The sequence below is a fragment of the Idiotropiscis lumnitzeri genome, chromosome 7 (assembly GCF_059441095.1).
Source record: "Idiotropiscis lumnitzeri isolate Australia: NSW breed Sydney's pygmy pipehorse chromosome 7, RoL_Ilum_1.0, whole genome shotgun sequence".
Classification (NCBI taxonomy): domain Eukaryota; kingdom Metazoa; phylum Chordata; class Actinopteri; order Syngnathiformes; family Syngnathidae; genus Idiotropiscis; species Idiotropiscis lumnitzeri.
Window position 1 is genome coordinate 5626600 of NC_142397.1, and position 21206 is coordinate 5647805.

The window sequence follows — 21206 nt, forward strand, 5'->3', positions numbered from 1 at the left end:
ATTTTAATTTTTTAATTCTTAAACGAAAACAGAATATAGCACAAGATACAAATCCAAATACGGTTCGTTTATGTGTTTTAGATTCCCGGATGTTGTCGCCGACAGCATTTCTCCTTTTGACCAGGAGATGGCGACAGCGTGACGTGTGGGTGGCGGGGGTTGACCAACGCTTTGGAGATAACATGCATTTTGGTCACATATTCTCCACTACAAAAATATGTAATAAACACGTTTATTATAAATAAATAAATAATTTGTGTGTATGCAATATGTGTTTGTTTGTTTGTGCAGCTCGTTACCAAATTGCGGTCCGCAGAACGGTGATTATTATTATTATTATGTTTTTTTAATTACCTCCTGGTTAAACGAAACTCAAATAAAGAGTCGTTTTTTCCATTTTTTAGCGTTGGTTAATTTCCAAAGTAATATTCAATGGCCAATGGAGACACGGACCATAATTGTTTAACAGAGTGAAATATTTATTAATTTTCCCACTGCTTCCTCTGACATCAGGCACTTCCAATTGTCCAACTGCAATTAAACATAAACCACCAACTTCACCACACTTTGTATGCGGGCTAACAGCAATACCACTTAATGGATCAGCGGAGCTCAAAAGGCTACAAATGAGAGCAGCCATCACGAGTTTTCTTCTTGTTTGGACCATTACAACATGAAAGAAGCAACATAAATCCACAAGAGCTAGGCTGGCCTATTTTGCGGTAAGTGTAAGTAAGTAAAGTAAGCAAGTAATTAAAAAAAAAAAACTACTATATATCATTCAAAATAATTAATTGATGACGTAATGGTCCAATTTTTCAGTTTATTTATAAAACCCGTGTCCACCATTTTTAGCAAGCCAACGGTGACAATTAAGAGGCACACCACACACCTGATCTGTCAACAAACCTGGGTTCTCCACAAAGTGGTAGGAATTTTATTTTTAATTTCGATTCTTTTCCACCTCATTTCGCTATATTTGTCGTCAAACGAGTCATGTCGACCACACAACACATAGCTTGACCACAATGCAGTTTTAATAAATCGTTTAGTTACTAAATATGTTGATCAAAATGTTCTTCGAATGGCAACAAACAAGATGCCAGCAACGCTATCGTGGCTAACGTTAGCAAAAAGCAGACTACCACCCGTTTGCAATTGACAAACATGATTTAAAAAAACAGTTTAACATTCCTTAGTTTTAAAGGTTTGCCATGTGTTCGTAAAGTTACCCCTTTAACGGACTCAATGTTATAAAAGAGTGTGGATAGGCTAGCTAGCTAGCTATGTCGAGGAAAAAAAAACTAGCACCCATCACAGTATGTTCTGCAACTTAGGGTATTTGTAGTGCATGTTGCAAACATCTTTCTCTAAAAAATAGTACTCTTATATTTGATTTAATTTTATAATTAAATAGAATGTAAAAAGAAAAATAAACAGATTGAATTCTGTCACAACTGGTCATATAACTGCTGTAAAATTAATTTAGCATTATGTGTCAGCATTAAGCTATCAGACTTTTGTAAGACAGTTTGGTTAAATACAGAACATCTATTTCCGTTTACGTTTGATTTTACAGTAAACCTCAAATGGGAGAGGAAGAAACGGCTTCAAGCAAGCCATGTATAGTGTTAGGTCACTTGTATTAAAATAAAAGTGTTAACTGGCCAGGAAATTAAATCATTGCACATATAATTATTTTGCAGGTTAAATGGTGCTACCAGAAATTAATAATGAAATGTATGGTCATTCTTTATGAATATCAGGGTTTTTAGAGATGCTAAGGTAAATCGGGATCTTAAATGGCCCAAATGGGATGATTGAGAAACTAGTAAGTGCTTACATGATCAACATAACTGAGAGATGATGATGAGCTGGATGAGTCACTTCAGGTGAACAGATGTTACAACCTCACGTGTAAAGAAAAGTCCAGTCCACCAGAGTTCATTTAAAAATAAACGAAAAACACATGAGACGTTTCACTTTATGCTCCGCTTCACCTTAATCAGGTGCCAGACCAGTTCTCACATTCCAAACACTTGAAGTCTTGCTGTATGTACACAGGAATCAATATTTAGTGGGGATTACCGCACTAGCCTTCGTACTTTTGTGTCTAAGCTGCTTAGCTCCGTTCGGGTTTAACCTCGAGAGTTGTGCGGGACGATCGTTGTCGGACGCAACAACGCCTCAATAGTTTTCTTTGAACATTGAGAAGACTTGTTATTATTGCGTGTTTGTAGTTCTCACCATTTGTTATTTTGCAACTCAGTTTATTAGCACAAAGATCACATTCAGTTGGGACTAGGAATGAACATTTTATACAATACAATACACTACCACGAAAAATAATCGAATTAAATTTATGATTGATGTGTAGTATATATATATATATATATATATATATATATATATATATATATATATATATATATATTTATTTATTTATTTATTTATTTATTCCCTTCTACTACTACTATTTCAGATGCACGCATCACTTCGTGTAGAAATAATAGCTACTATCCCCACAACAGATGCCCAGGCACATAACGCAAAATCTAGTTAACTATTATTGACTGACATACACGTCACTCACCAGGCCAAGCCCCGCCTTATAAAACCACACACATTCTCATTCATTTTTGACTAGAGTCACAATTATGAGGCATCATAGGGCATAACAAATTAACAGCGTAAATAGCACTAAAAGATGATTTTCTCAGAAAATACTTGAGGATAAGTTCCAGAGAAAACAAGACTGGCACATTTCCATCATGTGCACAATACGACTGCTTTTTTCTTCTTGTGGCATTCATTAAAGCCCCACCGCAAAGATGACCTTCTGTAATGCTTTGACTCATTGTCACTCGTCGGGAGTCCTCGCCTCCCCTCTCCTCCGTTGCCACCCGTGCCCGTGTCTCCCGCCCCCACGTCAGCGGAGCGCCGACGACGGCCCGCCCGCTTCTCATTACATATGCATTAGCCATATGTTGCTCAACAACAGCTAATGACTGTAAATGTGTCGGCGGTATGAGCACTGACGATCCCTCTCAATGTACACAAGTGCTTATGGAACCAACACAGGGGGAGTGGGGAGAGGCGGGGGCATCCGTAGAACACGCTCTTGGCACTTGGGCTTGTCGCCATGGTTACGGGGCATCTCACTGGTACTATTTAGATGACCTGTGATTGACTCCACCCCCCTCTTGTGTGTTCTCTATGCCGCTTTGCCCATCCAGGACGATGATGTCATCATATGTGGCGCCTTGCAGCACTGGCGGGTGCGATGGGAGAGATGAACCAGATCACACCTGGATGTCCAAATGCCTTCGATTGGATTGAAATCTGCTTGTGTGGGGATTGTAGAGCTTCATTAAAATACCACTAGAGGGCCACATCACAACAAGTACAAGGTATATTAGTGTTTTTTTTTAACTCCTATTATGACAAATTCAGCTGTTTTGAAATGGGAAAAAAATGAAAATCTAGAAAATAATTTTAAATAACTTCTGCCGCCGCCATTTTATTTATGTTCTTATTTTTATTCTCACTTTCATTATTTACAAACATTCACCGAACTGTCCCTATTACGCTGAAAGTCAAATTGCCCATTTTTAAAGTTGATTTTTTTTTCTTTTGAATTCTTCTGCTGGCCTTATATTTGCTATTTTTTCTGTTTATAATTTCTTTTTGAATTTGCAAAAATTCCCCTAACCTGGCTTAGATGACGTGTTCAAAAATATTTAAGTAAAAATAAAATGGCTGCAACTTGTTTAGCTGGCCTCAATATGATTATTTTCTTATTTTTAGTATGTAAATATATTTTTCTTTTTTTTTTCAATTTAAATTTAATTCTCAAACATTTATATTATGATGCTACACAAGTATGCCAGTTACTTAAATCGCCTGTTCGGAAGTTGACAAGCAAGTGTTATTAGTAAGACGCCTCTGTTTCTCTGATATGACTAAAAAAAATCACTGAGATGAATACATGCAAGTACACACAAAATACCAGGAAAATGTCATCACACACAAATAAAAGCCTTGGCATCTTCATCAGAATTACATCATTGATCATCTTCGTGTGCTAAATCTTCCCCACCGGCAGAGTTCTTGCCCCTGGCGATGCAACAATAGCAGGCTCATTTGCGACCTGCTGGATGTCATTAGGAGTATAATTACACACCTTTGGGGTGTTCTTAAGCTAAGATGCAAGTCTCCAGGTCAACGTCTGTGAAAAAGACAGGCGCATACGCACAGTAAAATTAGCCTGCGGTGCATGACTCACCTGGAGGTGGAAAGTCTGATTTACAGAACAGCACAACATGTGCAGGCCACTTGATTAGGGACACCTGCACAACCTAATGAGCTGTCAGTCAATATCACCATAAAGTGCCTTTGTGAATTTCACAATTTGATAAGCGGCTTAGATAATATAAAAATAGTCACGATTTTCAATGACCAGAACTGAAATTATTCGCAATATTGGAATGTGTTGTGGTCTGGCTCCCACACTTGGAAAAAAACAAAAACAAAAGAACTATACACTGCTTCAGCTTCCTTTGAAGAAACGAACAAAGAATTATGGTACGACTACCCGTCAATTGTTTAGCCTCAGCGCTCCATTTCTTCTGCTACATTTTCATGATGATTTTCATGTTTTTCTGATGAGAACACCAAAGGCACTTAAGTGATATTGACGACTGTCTAAAACTCTCTGCGTTTGCAAAGCTAATCCTGAGTTTTGACTTTATTATTATTGTTTTAGTTTACAGTTTCTACAACATTTTGTCCATATCTTTTCCTGGATCTCATTAGCAAACTAATTAAGTGTCCAATGAGGCTTTGACGCAATGGAGTGAAAGAGGCGGATGCTCATTTGGTGTAAAGATAACATCTGCAAGAACTATTTATACAACAAATGTCTTGAAAAAGACATGCGGCAGGAATGTGTTTTCATTATTTAGAGACTGTGTTTGCGTGTGTGTGTGCGTGTGCGTGTGTGTGAGTGTGCGTGTTTGGAAGGGTGGTGGACAAACAGCAATTTAGACCCGCTGGGCGTAAACCAGAAGACACATCTGTTTTGGTTTTCTCACACACGCATTTGGAACCAGCTGACAGCAGCATCAGGAAACAAACTCTAATAGGACTCATTTACTTCACAACTGCACGACTGGCATCATTGTAGTCGGAGAGAAACGTGGTTGGACAGATGTGAAAAAAATTACAGGCGAGTCCCACCTGCCCCCCTGGCAATGACCCTGCCGCATACTGTACCATAAATTGATATAAATAGGTAATGGAAAAACTGCGACCCCTAGTGTTGTTATTGAGAAACAACAATTTGATATGCCACATAATGTACTCCAGTGACGGGCTGTGCATTTCACACGAAGGCCTTCAGTGAAGTCCTACTCAGTCCCACTTGAATAAATCCCCCTCATCTTGCCATCATTTATGACACCTCGGCTGGATAAATCATAAAATGAAAATGGCCTCGCAAGTGTATCTGCAATTAAATCCACGCTTTTCCCTTCTTCCCATTGTGATTTAAAAGAGCAAGAATAGATTTCCCAGTTACGACTTTCGGGTGTGTTGAGCTCGCATAGCGCTGCCCCCTGAGTATCCAATCACAAGAGGCGTTCATCACCTATGTAAGGCCAGCGAGAATCCTCACTGTAACCAACTTGCGATCTGATTGGCTATTGCAACTGTCTATCAACTGTAAAAGCCCCCTTGAGACACAGAACAGACGACCGCACGATTGTATATGAAGGCCTCGGACGAATAGTGCGTGCTACTGGTATTAGGAAATCTGCCTAGCAACATAAGCTAGCTAAATTCTGATTGGATAAAAATTCTAACCTAAAAATTCAACACTAGGATATAATATGACATCAATGTGAAGAATATGATCATGATTTCTTGATTATGGTAGGCGAGCAAAGAAGGCCTTAAGGCTTTGACCACCTACCACTGCTATACTGTATTATTAGTTTTGGAACCACCGACAACATGGCACAGTTTTCAAGAAAGAAGCAGATTGCCCTGTAGTATAAACAGAGGAAACGGGGCGAGAAATTAAGGTTATTGTTGGCATTGATTGCCCCATTCATTTACTGCGCTTGTGCATTTTGGCGACAGACTTTCTATGCTTTGCTTTTCAGCCACAGTTACGGATGAACTCATTCATGAAAAGTAGTTGCAGTGTGACGATTGTGTGGCGTTTGGCCATGTGACTAGGTATGTGACGGGCCGTAGAATGCTTTCTACAAAAGAAATAATCCAAGACACCAAGCTATTCATTCTGACCACTAGAAGGTTTTATCGAGGAGCACACACGCGTTGTCAGCGGCCCTCGCCGAGTTGTGTTCAAAAGCAAGGTGAAAATGCAAGCATGTCACGCGTCTTGCTGTCCTGTCAGGGTGTCATGGTATGCTCTGAATAGCTCACTCCTCTGTGTTGCCGCTCACTCTTTCCTCCCACACCGCTCAGCTTGCGGATGCAGCGTTCCCGTCTGGGCGGCCCACACTGTCGTTGGAATGACAGCTTTGTCTTCTGACGACGCATGGCAACCCCCCCCCCCCCCATCACGTTTTTTTTTTTGTCTTTTATCTGTATATTCTTTTGTCTTTCATTCCTGCAAAGAGTCACGTATCTTTTCATACAACAATCTTGCCAGGCATGATATACGATGGATGCAGCACGGTACAGTTCAGAGTCCAAGTGGTCATTTTTCTGAGAATGTGCCACTAAAACATTTGCAATAAATCATTCAGGACGCCTCATCTCCAAGAAAACGATGACATCATCAGGATGGCATCACAGGCAAATGTATATTTTTCTCTGCAGCGTGACTAATGCTCTCGTTGACATTTTCAACCGTGTCGCTCGGCAACATGGAGAAGTTAGGTATATGTTTTATTTCCTTGATATTTATGTATCATATATTTTTTCCCATCTAATTCACATATGTTACTTGCTCAATTTAATAGTGCAAAAACAGGAGACTCGAGTGACTAATAGCGTGTCCTTGAAAAAGTTGTGGCTACGTATTTGATTGACGCTGTCAATAGGGATCCCGTAAGATTGTGCTGGTGTACCCCACGCTCGGGTGTTACTGTAGTTGTTGAAATTTCAATGCGTATGGTGGCGGACACAAGGGGGTGTGTTGGCCATGAGTGAACAAAAGGCACCGCAGTATGAGCTCATCCATGAAATAGGTGAGCTCATGTCTTCTGCCTGCTGTTAAAGAGGAAGTCTTAACTATGGTGGCATTGGTCAAAAAGTGCGACATGTCTCGGGAATGCATTGAAATTCTGCAGGTGTACCTGATCTTCACAACAACTTTTCACGCCATACACTTCTGTATACTACTGTTATGTAATGTATTGTAGCTACACTCAAGACTAGATAGATAGAGAATTGCCGCCTATTGAAATGCATTGTGAACAATTAATAAGAATAAAACCCTAATAATGTTGCTGATAGATGAATGGAAAAAGAGAAAGATACATGGAAGGTCAGACAAATAGATTGCCTGATAGATGAAAGGATGGACATTGATGGATAAATGGATAGATATTGTAGATGAATGGATGAACAGATGGAACGTGTGGATGGCCGGATAGTTAAAATACTAAAATACTTGAGCGGACAGCGAATGTAGAGGCTAATGATAGACCAATATGCTTTTTTCCGATACTGTAACCGATTGTTAGTTGTCATGGAGGCCGATAACCGATATTTAAAGCCAGTATTCATTTGTAGAAAATAGGGGGAAAAATTGTGTCAAAAGTTTGCAAAAATGAAAACTCCTAAACTTGACTTAATTTAAATAGGAAATATCCCGGAAATCCTCAAAATGTCAAATATCAGTGCCGATAATCAGCCTGGCCGATAATCGGTCTATCACTAATAGAGGCATGCAGATTAATCGAAAAGTTGTTTTGCAGTGCGAGCAAAGATAACAATGGTGATTGTCAGAGAGCTGTACATGTATTTTTCTTGCTCCTACACGCTGACTCATCCGTCCTCTCTCCGTTACTGTTAGCCATCTTTTCATCTTTTGCTCTCGCTTTCTCTATCTGTGGAGAGCGCATTGGAAGAGAGCCTCCTCGCCCAGACAGATGAGCTGTGACCACCACACAGACTAATGCAACACTTGGCCATGAGCTGGATTTAAAAAATAAATAAATAATAAAATGCGTGAGCAACAAGAGCACAGGGTTCATTTGGGCTGCTGATGCACGGGGAACAAAGCAGGGTGATGGACTCAAACGCAAGCTGCTTGCAGTCATCATCTTTTAAAGCGAAGTAATGGCGGACAAAAAAAATAAAACGGTTGGTCATGTGACTATACCTATATGATGCGATGCATTAGTTCTGCCTTTTGAAATACAAACAGATGCTGACCCTCCATTTGAAAGTACCCTCGGACTGCCGATGCTCATTCATCACAGGTGAAATCGCTTTTCACGCTTGACAAACTGGCCAAATGTGAAAGTCGCACACGCGCTGCTTTAAAAATAAAAGACAATACAACTCTTGAACATCTTGCTAGAAAACAGGTTAGTGTGTTTCTACGACGGGGCCCGTATTGAGCACAACACAATGGTGCCAGCTTGTACAGTCACAGTCCAACTACACTATGGCTTCTCTCCGCTCACGTTTTTTTGTTGTTTCTTTGGGAAGTAGCCCAGACAGCATGGTGAGTTAGTGTTTAGCATGTTCTAACGATCCGGGCTCCAATCTTCGCTGATTGGCTGTAGGTTGACTGTGATGTTCTCTGGCTTCCCAATATTATGCACGCGATATGTGATTGGCTGGCGACCAATCCGGGTGTACTTCCTTGCTCAAGGGTAAATGTGATAAGCTCAAGCTCACCCGACACGCTAATGAAGACCAGCAGCATAGAGGATAAATGGGCAATATGGACGAGGGCAATCATTTGTCTCAAAGGTCAAATGTTTAAAAAAGGCGTGCCGATTTAAAGCACGTCATCGCAACTGTTTCTTGTCAACGGCTAAACTACTACAATGCTATCTTCACGCGAGCTGTGTATACCAAACCTATCTTATCATCAGCAGGCGCATAGATACAAGTGTGTGTATGTAAATGTGTCGGTTTGTACTTGTATGCTCCCTTGAGGTGGACTTAGTGAATTCACATCACAGGAATGCACAGCTGAGTCTAGCTGTTTTTACATCAAAACACCTTCTGTAACGGCTTTTGGTCCAAACTCACTGCAATCGCCCCATGTTGCCACGCGGCTGCTTGCCATTTCAAATTGAGCCACCTGCTGTGAGCCATGCACCAAAATAGCCTTTAAGTGTAGCTTTTGCATTATTAGGTTTTTTTTTTGTCACAGGCTAATGTAGAAAAGGCACAATAATAGTATTGTAGCCATGCAGGAATCTGTAAAAAAAAAAAAATTAAATACACAGCTAACAATTTTGCTTCATTCAACAGGAGACTGAGGGTATAGTCAGCAGCAAAGCGGAGACTGTGGCATACCATATTGAAGTGTCCACAGCTAATGCAGGTAAGCACAATTGCATGTCAAGCCTTGTGAGTGCTCTCCAGTGCAAAAGAAGCTTCTTGGTTCACCGAGAGTGATTTAGATGCGATACTGTGGGATTGCATCATTGCAGCATGGGGAGGGTGGGGGTGGCAAGCTGCCAAAACAGAAAATACCTTATGTACATTTTTACATTCATTTGCACTATAATTTACATTGTTTTATGTAAATGCATAACATATCAAGCTCCCTTGGTGCCCGTTGCAATTCTAATATGTTATTACATAATAACTCTATTATTAAATACATTTCTGACATTGTCAATCAAAAGCAAGTAGTGTCTAAAGACAGAGTTTTGCTAATGTTGTGGCCAGCGAATGCATCCTGACGAGAACATCTCCCATCATGTCCTCCTGGCTAGAACACTTCGCTCTGAGCCGCCTACACTTGGTTCCAGAAATAGGCAAATATTCCGAGGGAAGCATGACAGACGCATTGAAGGAGTCGTGCACCTCGACAAGGCAGTAAACTGCTATTTGTCAGCCACCGTTTAATCACATCACATGTTGAGTGAGAACGTGTGACACCGAATGCTTTCTAAGTGCATTTTCATTCAGCTAAAATTAGCCTAAAAACCTGCAAGAGAGCTTTATATTCCTTTTTTGAAAGCACGGATCGGCGGATCACAAATGGTGCCTTTACACGCGTAATAATGATTGGTTTTGATTGGCAATGTCAGAGAGTATGAATATATGCACAATATTGTTGCCGTCGTACCTTTGTAAGTAATTTTAAAATAATTCTATGATTAATACACATTTTATTTCATTTTAATTGTGTTCTGAGTTTTTTTTGTTGTAAAATTTTAAAGAAAATCTCCAACGTAGATGCACTTCATTCTAAATATTGATTCCATTATTCCAGTAAGGAGATGCGTTAATAACAAAAGCCAAGAGCACATTTACCCACATTGTTTACATAACGATGCCGGTTGTGCGATGTGATATAATATCCACAAAGGGACGGGATACAAGTGCGGCTAGCGCCAATTAAATGGTGGTTTTTCGTGTGGTGTCGTCATGGCGACGGGTCGAGCAGGCCATGTCTGAAGTTTAGCTGCTTTTTAAAACGCCTTCTCTTTTTCCTCTTGTACCATTTTGTTACCTTCAACTGCTGCAATTGCAACCAAAGCAGCTTTGGAGAACCTTTCTATTCCCTCTCGGCAGCTGTGCCCTCGTCCATGTTCGCACAGCAGACACTTGGGCACGAGAGGTGGTGAGGGGGAGGATTGGGACAAAGGGGGGGCGGGGGTTCACCTTCTGCCCCCCAGCCACCAACCCTACACACAACCACCATATTTCTTAAAAAAAAAAGAAGCCCAATATTTCATTGTTTGGATAGAGCGGTTGAAAGAGGAAGTGTGACACTCTTGGATTCCAGTGACCCCCTTTTTTTTTTTTTTTTAAAGTTTCAGTCTGATGCAAGTCTTTGCAGGTCAGACATGCAAAGTGAAGCAATTAGTTGGCCTGTGCCAGCGATTTTGTAACTGAATGTGCCTCCTCTTTTGCCTTTTCTGCACTCGACTGGGGGATCATTCTCGTCATGAGTACCGATTACTGAACGTACTGTTCTGAAAGGCCGCATTTTTGATGCACTTGTATTGGATCTTATTGGCAGATAACGATGTTTTGGCTTAACTGGCACATTTTGAAATATGCATAATGGCAGTGTTTGTAAAATTAAATTAAAAAACAAACACTCTCTCACACACACACACACACACACACCGAGACTGCTGTTTAGTCATATTTCACAATGGCGATATTAATCAGAATGCCGAGTTTAAACTCATGGTGATGCAAAGAACATTTTTGACTTGACTTCCTCTTTGAACAACACAGCTTGCTTGAGTTGTGCACAAGCAGCTTTCGTCTATCTATAGAATTGATTATTCTACCGATAATCCTATCAATTAATCGAGTAAAAATAAATTTTCCATGATGACGCAACAAAGCATGCTTGGGAGTCTTAGATTTTATTTGTATTCTTCTTGGGGTTAAAATATCTTTTTAAATGTTTTAGATGTGAAAGTAGTTCCATTTATTATGACTTCATCTTTTCAAATTAAAACAGGATTTAACTTCTCCGCTGTTATTGAAAAGGGCAATGACTCAGGCAAGTTGTTTGAGTGCCCATATGTGTGTATAGATACAATATACAGTACAATACACGTAGACAAGTGCAGGCTGGTCGGCAGATGCCACATCAACTGAGGAGAAGGAGGAGGAGGAGGAGGAGGAGAAAGACTGGCTGACATGTTAACACAGAGGTTGCATATTGCTGTTACACAACCGCAGACGTGAACGTGCTAACGTGATAATGTAGGTGGGCTCATTACGTGTCTCGTGTGTGTGTGGGGGTGTGTGTGTGTGTGGTGCATGAGTGAGTGAGTGAGTGAGTGTCCTGTGGGGATTTACCTTTGCCCAGCAGGCACCATATGGTCCAAAGTGTAGACTTCCTCAAAACAACACACACACACATTCTGTAAACTGAAAAAAAATGTGCATGAACAACAAATGTAGAGGGAAGAAGGAGAAGCAACAGAAAATAAAATGGAGTAAAATATTCATTACGAAAATGTCCATTCAGGAAGTCGAAGAAAAAGATAACAAGTCACTCCTGACAGGAACTTTGAGAAAAGATGCTTCTTGAACAGCAGGAGGGGGGGGGGGCTGGCCTGTTGGGGGGGTCCACTAAGCCCCTCAAGGTCCATATGGCCAGGAGGCATTCAGCACCCCTGTAACGTGACATGACGAGGCAAGACGCTGATGACTGCATGTGAGCAAGCATCTTGTATTACATGCCAGTTGTGATTTGTGTCCATGTACACAGTCAGCGTGTGTTTGTTGTAAGGAATGTTTGCCGTGTAACCCGCCCTCTCAGAAGCACGAGTCGAGTCTATACATACTCAAAGAGAAAAAGTGTTCTGTCCTCACAATTTGTCATTTTGTCAGCATGCATTTCAGTTCACACGGACAAGAGACGATTTATCGCACTTTTCCCGATTTGCAACTACATGGCACTGAAGTCAAAACTGTGTTAATAGATTCCTAAACTAAAGGAAAAAGTCCCCCTTTTTTTTTAAGAATAAAAACGTAATATTACCCTCACCCACCAAACGCACTCGCATAATTTTAGGTGCGTGAAGTTAAAATTTTCTTATGTAAAATATCAAAATGAGTATTATGTTTATGAGAATCACATTGTGTAATAATACAAGAGGCAAAGGTAAGAAATGTGCAATTATACGACAAACTGCTACAATTCAATGTTAAAAGAAGGTCATTTTACGAGACAGTCATAATCTTGGGAAAATGTCAAAAATTTTACAAGAACTAACCTGAAACCAGAAAAAAACAGGAATACAGTTTTCTTATTCCGATAAAAAAATTTTTTTAATTTTTTGAAAATGTACCATTAAAATTCCATTAAAGTACTTTTAATAAAATAAGAGTGAAAATGACAATTCCTTCATGTAATAATTCAATACTATGAGGATAAAATTGCACAAGAAAAACACAATATTACAAAACTATTGCATTTTTAAAATAAGTTTTACTAGAATAAAGTCACAATATAGAAAAAAAAAATGGTCAGAATAGTCATATTGTTGTATTACGTCAAAACCCATGATTTTACAATAGCAAAGTCAAAAAATCACAAGATACAATTTCCTCACATAAAGTTGTAATTTTTAAAGAAAAAAAAATCATATTTTTATAATAGTTGGAATGTTACACAAAAAGGTCGCCGCTGTACAAGAATCATGAAGTAGTATTACATAAAGTCAGATTTTGATGAAAGTTGAACACAGCCAATTTTTTGTAGTCGCCACAAATGTGATAAAACTCGACTCACAGTCGATTAATCGATGACAAGATTTTTTTTTCAAAAGAGCACAGTGGCCACCAACCTTCATGATACCAAGGATCAGTTACGCGTAAGGACATATTTTGATGGACTAGCGTAAGAACAAGTAAAAACAAATAATTCAAATGTGTTGTATTTGGTAGCGTTATTATCCGTGCATTATTAGACGCAACATTTTGGCGCCAAAGCTGGTTCTGCACTTTGCGCCACTGCCCTAGTTTCTCACCGCCAGTCTCTTGGTCCACTGCCATCGGTATGAATATTTCAAGATTATCAGCGTGTGCGTGTGTGCGTGCTTAGTCGATTTCACACTTCAAACGAGTAGTACTGTAGTTGACTACTCTGACTAGTCGACTAATTGGTTCAAGATTGGCTTTTTTTTTTTTTTAACACCACTGACGTAAACGGAAGAAGGTAAACTATGTTTCTAACCAAGCTGGTCACTTTACCCTATTTTGCTGGTCCATCATGACATTCAAATTTGTCGCCCTCTTCCAGCCTCATTGATATGCTCAGTATTGATATTGTTTTTCTTTTTTTTTTTTAAACCCCGCATGTCCTAATTGGTGCGCAAGTCATTACAGTTGACACTTCACACGTTAAATCAATCAGCTAGGTTCTAATCACACACACGCGAATGGAAAGCAAATCTCAAGGGAGGCATTTGGCGGCTTAGAAATCTGATTTGGTCAACATTTGTCAAATGAATACGGTGCACCAAGTTAACAGGCTAATATCCTTATTTGCTGAGATGATAGATGAGGAGAGCAACGCGTAGAACGGCTAAATGAGGGCAAACCAGATGAAATGGTGATCCTGCCCGGGGCCGACGCAGCTCAAAAGCGTATCTGGGAACGTGAGAAAAATACTACGATGGAATGTTTGTTCAGTGGGGGAAAGATGTCATCTTTGAGAAAGAAAGCAACCACCAATATTTCAGATGTGTGCAGCCACATTAGTATTAAAATAAATATACTACTAATATTTGTGTAATAAATAAGAATCAGAAAAAATAAATAATTTAAAAAATATGTCAATTATTTAAATGTGTTCTGTCTAATCATAACAAATGATAAAAAAACAAATATAATTTAAAACATGAGCGTCCCGCTACTTTTATCCATAACGTGGATCTCTAAAACAAATCGGTTGAAGTGTTCATGTCACCCAAAATGCATGCAGTAAGCAAAAAGGCTCTGGACAACAACAGCTGTTTGATTAAAAAAACATTTTTGAAAACGTGCGGGTACACCCAAAAAAGTGCAGTGCGGCCCAGCGGCACTAATTTGGGTCACGAGGCTGCAGATTCCCAGTGTCACAGGAGACTTCCTCTTCCACCGCTCCCCACAGGATATGAGCAATTTCCTGCGGGCTTTGCCACTTCGAAATTCCCACAAACAGTCAACACTGGGGCATTAAAGATAATATTTGCAATGATAACATATCGTGAAAATAGTTGTTTCATAAATGTCTGCTTTGCCAACAAACAAAGTGTGGATGAACATGCACACATTTCCTTCCAAGCACAATCTTTTGAATGATTTGCTGGTGTGTCGTAATACGGTGCGGTTGAAGAGGATGCAGCACGAGTCGCTTCCGACTGCATGTCAAGGTACTTTGGCTTTGTGGGTGGAGCTGGTGTGTTTCGTTGAGTCTGCTTTGCCACACCAATTGGCATATCTACCAACACAAGCTAAACAAATAGCAGCAAGAAAAGAGAGAGGAGGTTTCCAAAGATGTAGATTTTAATATTTATTAATTATTTATTATTAGATGTTTTTTTTTCCAAGTGTTCTCTTTAAAATATGTACTATATAATCCACACTGTTCTCTCTCTCTCTCTCTCTCTCTCTCTCTCTCTCTCTCTCTCTCTCTCGTTATTCCACTGAATCTAATCAAATCATTCCACTTTTTTCTAACCGTCCTTGAATCGTTTCGCACCCTACTAGTACTTATTGAAAACTGCCCTTAGTAGTAGTACTATTTCAAGTAGTTGTATTTAAATATTATTTTGTGAAACAATACTGCACAGTACAATAACTTCTTATGTGTATATCTAATTAGTTTAGCACTTAATAAAACTTAATCCAAAATTTTAATTTGTTTCATTTGCTAATTAGGGGATTAAAATTTTTCTTGTCATTTCGAGCAAATGTTTGGTCTCCATTGACATGATTGGTCTTTAGAAGTCTCAATAAAATAAAGTACGTTTTTTCATTAAGGAAACGCATTCATTTTTGGCATTTGTTTCTCTGAAGTATTTGCTCTCCCAGTTTCCCAGTTTTATAATTAATCATTTTTTATATGATAATCAACATAACATAATCCACTATGTTTTCATCATGGTGTGAATGAAAACTTTTAAAAAAATTTCAACTCTATCCTAACAGAGAGGTCATTTAAAACAAACCAAAAAAAAAGAAATCCTATGGATTTGTCGTTGCCATCGCGATCTCGGATAACCCTTTCCAATGGTTTTGAATACTCGTGGACCAGCCAAGACACCTCTCATGTGGCATGTTATTGTTCAGAGTTGCGACTGAGAGTAATAAAGACTGGGAGCAATACAAACATTTAAAAAAAAAAAATCATTCTTCCTTGCTGTTGCTTTAAGAGTAAAACAACAATAAAAAGGCCTGTCTGATACCTTAAACATCATAAACATCGTTATGTTAATGGAGCCGCTATGGAAAGCGGGGTGGCTGTTGTTAGAGAATGTAGAGAAGTTAAATAAATTTTACACTGAATTCCACAACCTACTGTTCTACCTTCTAAATTGAGTCAGGAAGAGGTTTCTTTCTTTAGCTCGACATGAAAGGTTTAGCTTTGTTTTGATGCTCCCACCAGCTTTTCTCGGGCCTGCTTGCTGCTCCGGTTACGAAAGCGACGTTGCATAAAATGTGCCCGAGGAACAAAGTTTGATGATGAATCGCAACTCTTGACTGGAGGTGGTGGTCGGGGGTGGGAGGGGGACTGCTGGTTTGGCTTCTGAAGGAAGAAGAGCGCACAGAGATAAGCAAACACACCTCAGCAGCAATATGACAGGCGGTGGAATGCAGGGAAGAAAGGAGGCGATGGGAGATGATGGAAAGAGTAGCAGTACGCGCGGGGGCCGGGGAGGAAGGTCAGGGATGTCGCGGCACGTTAGTCAGAATGCGGGGCAGGGTTGCTGTGGTGACAGCAGGGTACGGACACGGTGGTGGGAAGCGCTCACATGACCCGGCGTCAGGCCTTGGAGGAGGATGCCACAAACCCTCCCCACACTTGAACTGTGATGCTGATGATGGAGTGGAAAAGCAGGAAGACTCGGGGTCAAATGCGATATTTTTCTCGGCAAATACAATGGTCTCATTTATTGACCATGCTTGGAACTTAAAACAAAACAAAAAAAACATAGAAATAGAAAAATCATCTTTTCCCAGTAAAATTAAAGGAAAGGTCATTAATCCATTGGAACTCGCCCCCACCCAAATGTGGAATGGCCGTGCCGCTTTTTGGTGTACACAAAGGTTAGATTTTTGGTAATTAAACGTGTTTAGTCTTCTTTTCTGCCGTTGTGTCATAAACAGCCACAAAACAATCGACGTCCTCCATTGCCGTCTATTTGTTCTTCCTGGGTGGTCTGTGTTACGCTGCTGGGATCGTTGCTATCCAGCAATCGTCATCTCGCCCTAGCAGCTGGAGCTTATCCCAGCTGATTTTGGGCTGACCACACCATTGCCTGGTCAACAGTCAACCAAATAACCCGCCCCTCTTTATAAATTTCTCACAAAATTACTTTCATAAGAGTTCAATTTATACAGAGTGCATCTCACTTTTTCTAGTCAAGCTCAAGCTATTATTCTCAGTTTTAGCTCATGCTAGTGGCCAGCGCTTGTCGGAAACAAAGAAATTGTGATCGGTCACTGAAGACGTCAACCAAACCATCCCAGATGTGAGGATGCTATTCTTCTGTCGTCTGGCCCCAGAAAGCTCCCAGCTATAGTGGTGGAGCCAGAGGTTAGGGGAGCGTGTCTGTCATTATATTCCAGAAGAGCGACTCCCAGAGCAATATCACGCAACGTAGGCCCTCATGCGGCTTCACCCCCACAATCGTGCGCAATTACACAAAAAGCAGAAAGTCGTCTTCTCTCGCTCGAAATGCATGTATGCACTAAAGTGGTTACGTCTGAAGGCAGACCTTGCGCACGACGGTAGTAAATAAACGACAAGGAAATGTTCCAAACCATAAGTCTCGTGGTGAAGGATGAAACCGCACCCAAACCTCAGGAACTCTTGTCAGTCAGTCTGAAGGCTGCACAGTGCTTACGAAAGATTTTAATACGCTAGTCGGGACACTTTTGGAGTGCTTTCACATCAATCGCTCTTTAGTTGTTTTTTTTTTTGTTTCATTTGGACAGGTGTGAAGAGAGCAAACAAATTATGATGCGAACCAAACCAACTTGAGCGCGGTTCCTCACGATCTCCATTCATCTTGACCTTAAACATCTTTGGAGCCGGCTCCTGGTTTTGTTCTTATTGATGCAGCTAGCGGGATGAGGTAACGTGGTCTTGATACGCTGTGATGCTCGGAAATCATTACGATGACATCAACACATAGGACTGTTGACTTAATGACGACGTCTTTTTAGCACGTCTGAACAAGTGTGCGCTTCTGTCGTGCTTTTCAAGTACACTTGATGATTTGCTGCTTTTTGGTAACCTGGTGACTTGTTGAGAAACCGTGGAGTGAAATGGACATTGCATAAAAAAAAACCCGTCAAGAGATTCAGACCAGACAAAGCTCACTAATTGAAACGCCCCTTTGTGATTATACCTTCAGCGCATTCTGCCAAACCAGTCATCATCAAAAATGTGGTAGCGATGTCAGCGAACAAAAGCTACTAATCCACTCAGGGGGAGCCATAAGTCACTGGTCCAGTCTGACTGGATCCTTTGGCCTACTTTGTTTCTTGGTGTTGTGTGATGATCTCCAAATTCACAAGTGCATTTGGCTGCGCAACTGTCTGGATCCAGATTGCAACATATCAGGGATGATTAAATGCTCTGTTGCTTTAGTCTTTCGCAACTTCTGTGGTTCTTTGCAAGATAACGCAGACAACTGGACTATATCAGCGATTTTAAGTGAGACTATGAATCTAATTCACAAGCATAAATAGCAGAGCTCTGCAAAATCAGCGAGTCCCATCCATAATTTTGCCTCCCCTCCCGTTGCTTCACGGCTACCGGCTAAAGACATGTCCAGGCATTACAGTGCACGGAATGTTGGGAATGGGAGGAATTCAGGGGCCTTCCCATCCGCGGCAGAGCAAGCTCAACGAGGGAGGAGGCCGCTCCCTGACTCGCGGGGAAAACGGAGCGACGTTCGGCACATACAGACTGGCCCTTGTCAGGCCGAACAAGTCTCGGCTTCTTTGCGGGAAGTAGTAGAATTCCGAATAGGCAAAACTTTCTCTGGGGAAAAGACAAATTAGATGTCGTGCCATCCATCAGCAACGTGGCAATCAAACACTGCAGTTTATTGTGTGGAAAATATTACAGTACAGTCATACTAAACTGCAATCTTGATGGAATGTTTGTGCAGCAGCACACATGCCGTCATCGAACAACTTTGTTCGGCTGTGCCATCAATTTCCATCCAAAATCTTTTCATTTGTTCACGCCAAGTGTTTACAGTTCTTGACTGCATCCCATTAGAGGAGCCGAAAGGACTTTCTCCTGACTGGACAAAGTCGCTGCGCCATTTAAATGTGCTAAACTCTCATGGGTGGGGAAATGACAAACAGGAAGTGGTTAGTTAACCCTTTGTTGTGGGGATGCACGCGACCAAATTGTGAGTTGGATCAAAATTGTTGTCACAAAAAACGCAGTTAAAAAAAAATATATACTAAATTCAGCATGACCTTACGCAAGAACGCAGCAAATCACACAGGACTAAGACATATCTCCCGAGACTTCGATTCAGTAAGCATGAAACGTTGAAAACAAAACTTCCAAGTTCAAATAATCATGTCTCCATAAGCTGTTTTTTTTTTTATTGTTTTATTTACTGCCTGTCGTCGTCCTCATCTTCATGTGCATGGTCATCACGATGTAGACGTATCGGCGCTGTTACCACACACTTGCCATTTTTTCCATCTTGTGTGTGGTCTCACATTTAAAAATAAATAACTAATTGTTAAAAATGTTAGTCAGGTTCGTCATGAGAAAACACGACTCACGTTGCAGTTGAACGGGAACATCGCAGACCGCGATGCGCAAGCTAAATCCACTCATGTTGTCACTAAAGATTTAACGCAGCTGCAGCAGAGCCATTTTTGTGGGCTTAATTATCGCCATTGAGTAACTTGATAAAGGGAGGCTAATACAGTTAAGAGGAATGCCAGAGAGCTACAGCGAAGGAGACAAGAAAAAAAGTGCAAGCTCGTACACAACAGAGCCTCCGAAATAGCACCCTGGCGCTCGGCGAGCCGAGGCAGCCTGTAATTCAGTGAGGAGTCTATATAGTGATTAAGTCTGGCGTGTAAAAAAAAAAAAAAAAAAATGTATAAACCACCCACTCATGCTGGCAACACTCCAACTCCAGCAGAAAAGCTTGATTTATCCTCATGAGATCAATAAGCAGTTTTAATGCAAAGCTGACAGTCGATGTGTGGTCAAAAGGGCCGACGCCCTCGACGTCACCATCATTGCGGCAGCGAGGTCACGAGGCCATCCCAACCCCCCCTTTAGCCATGGCAACCACATCACGTGACCACCTCCCATGACATTAAAAAAAAAAAAAAGAAAAGAAAAAGCCCCTCCTTGTGATACATAAGTCCGGCAAATCAGGAAGTGAAACCCTCGAGCAGAGATGAAAAGAAGAGTTTGCTGCGCTGCCGTTTTCCACCAAGGGGCAAATTCTTCAGCTATCTCATGTTTACGCCACAGCCTCTTGATGGAAACAGTCAAAAGATGGCGGGGGGGTTAACGTTCACACTGTCTGGCTTATAAGCAGTAATAAACGCTCTTATCAAGCAATAGTTTGAACCAGAGGTCAATTTCAGCCACGCCGCCATGCAATAGAGTCAACCGACCCCAACCGAAAAAAAAAAAAAGACTCCCCCCATTTAACACAGGAGGAGGTTAACAGGTTATTTTACACGTGTCTAATTTCTATACCACTTAGCATTTTTACTATTATAGGCTCCAAGGTCAAACTGTCACCATTATAAAACATTCAATATTTATTATTAGCTTAAAGTTAATTGACTACAATATGTTGAAACCTTATGTGATGATATCCAAGTGTTGCCCAAAAAATAGCCACCTGTGAAACACATCCATTTTAACATTCCTGTCATCTACTTGCGTTAAAAAAAAAAACGAAGTCCTGATATTGTGACCTAAAAACACGTCCACACATTTCAGCAATTGCTGAACTGAACTCTCAATGTGGCACGCTAAGGTTTTTGCGCAATACGCTGACGACTTGCACAATGTCATCCATCCTTCGGTTACGCAAAAAAAGCGAGGTTTGAAACAGATAAAGGGTTAATCTTTTGAGCGAGCCATCGCAAAAACACTCATTTAACTTTGATAAGTGACGACATGTAGATCACGCTTCGCTTTTGGACCAAGTAACACAAAAAAACAGAAGAGAGTGCAAACTGACCATTCTAAAATATGAATGCTCGTACTTCCAAAATTAGTGTAGCATAAAAAGCCAAAAGAAAACCGTTTCAAGGAGGCTGTTCTCAGATTTAGAGTGACTTTAAAA

The 21206-nt window shown here is 40.6% G+C and overlaps 1 protein-coding gene and 1 long non-coding RNA gene across 2 annotated transcripts in view; both read left to right on the top strand.

Moving 5' to 3' along the window:
- dhx36 (DEAH (Asp-Glu-Ala-His) box polypeptide 36) overlaps window positions 1-268 on the top strand; it is a 42261-nt gene extending 41993 nt beyond the window's left edge. Inside the window, exon 27 of the mRNA XM_088301366.1 lies at window positions 82-268. The gene's annotated coding sequence lies outside the window, so the exon portion shown is untranslated. The remainder of the gene's footprint in view (window positions 1-81) is intronic.
- A 314-nt stretch (window positions 269-582) lies between these two features.
- Window positions 583-3405, top strand: LOC148333216 (uncharacterized). Its single transcript, XR_015844300.1, has 3 exons — window positions 583-722; window positions 856-928; window positions 3237-3405. It is a non-coding gene; the product is annotated as an uncharacterized LOC148333216 (long non-coding RNA).
- Window positions 3406-21206: the final 17801 nt, after the last annotated feature.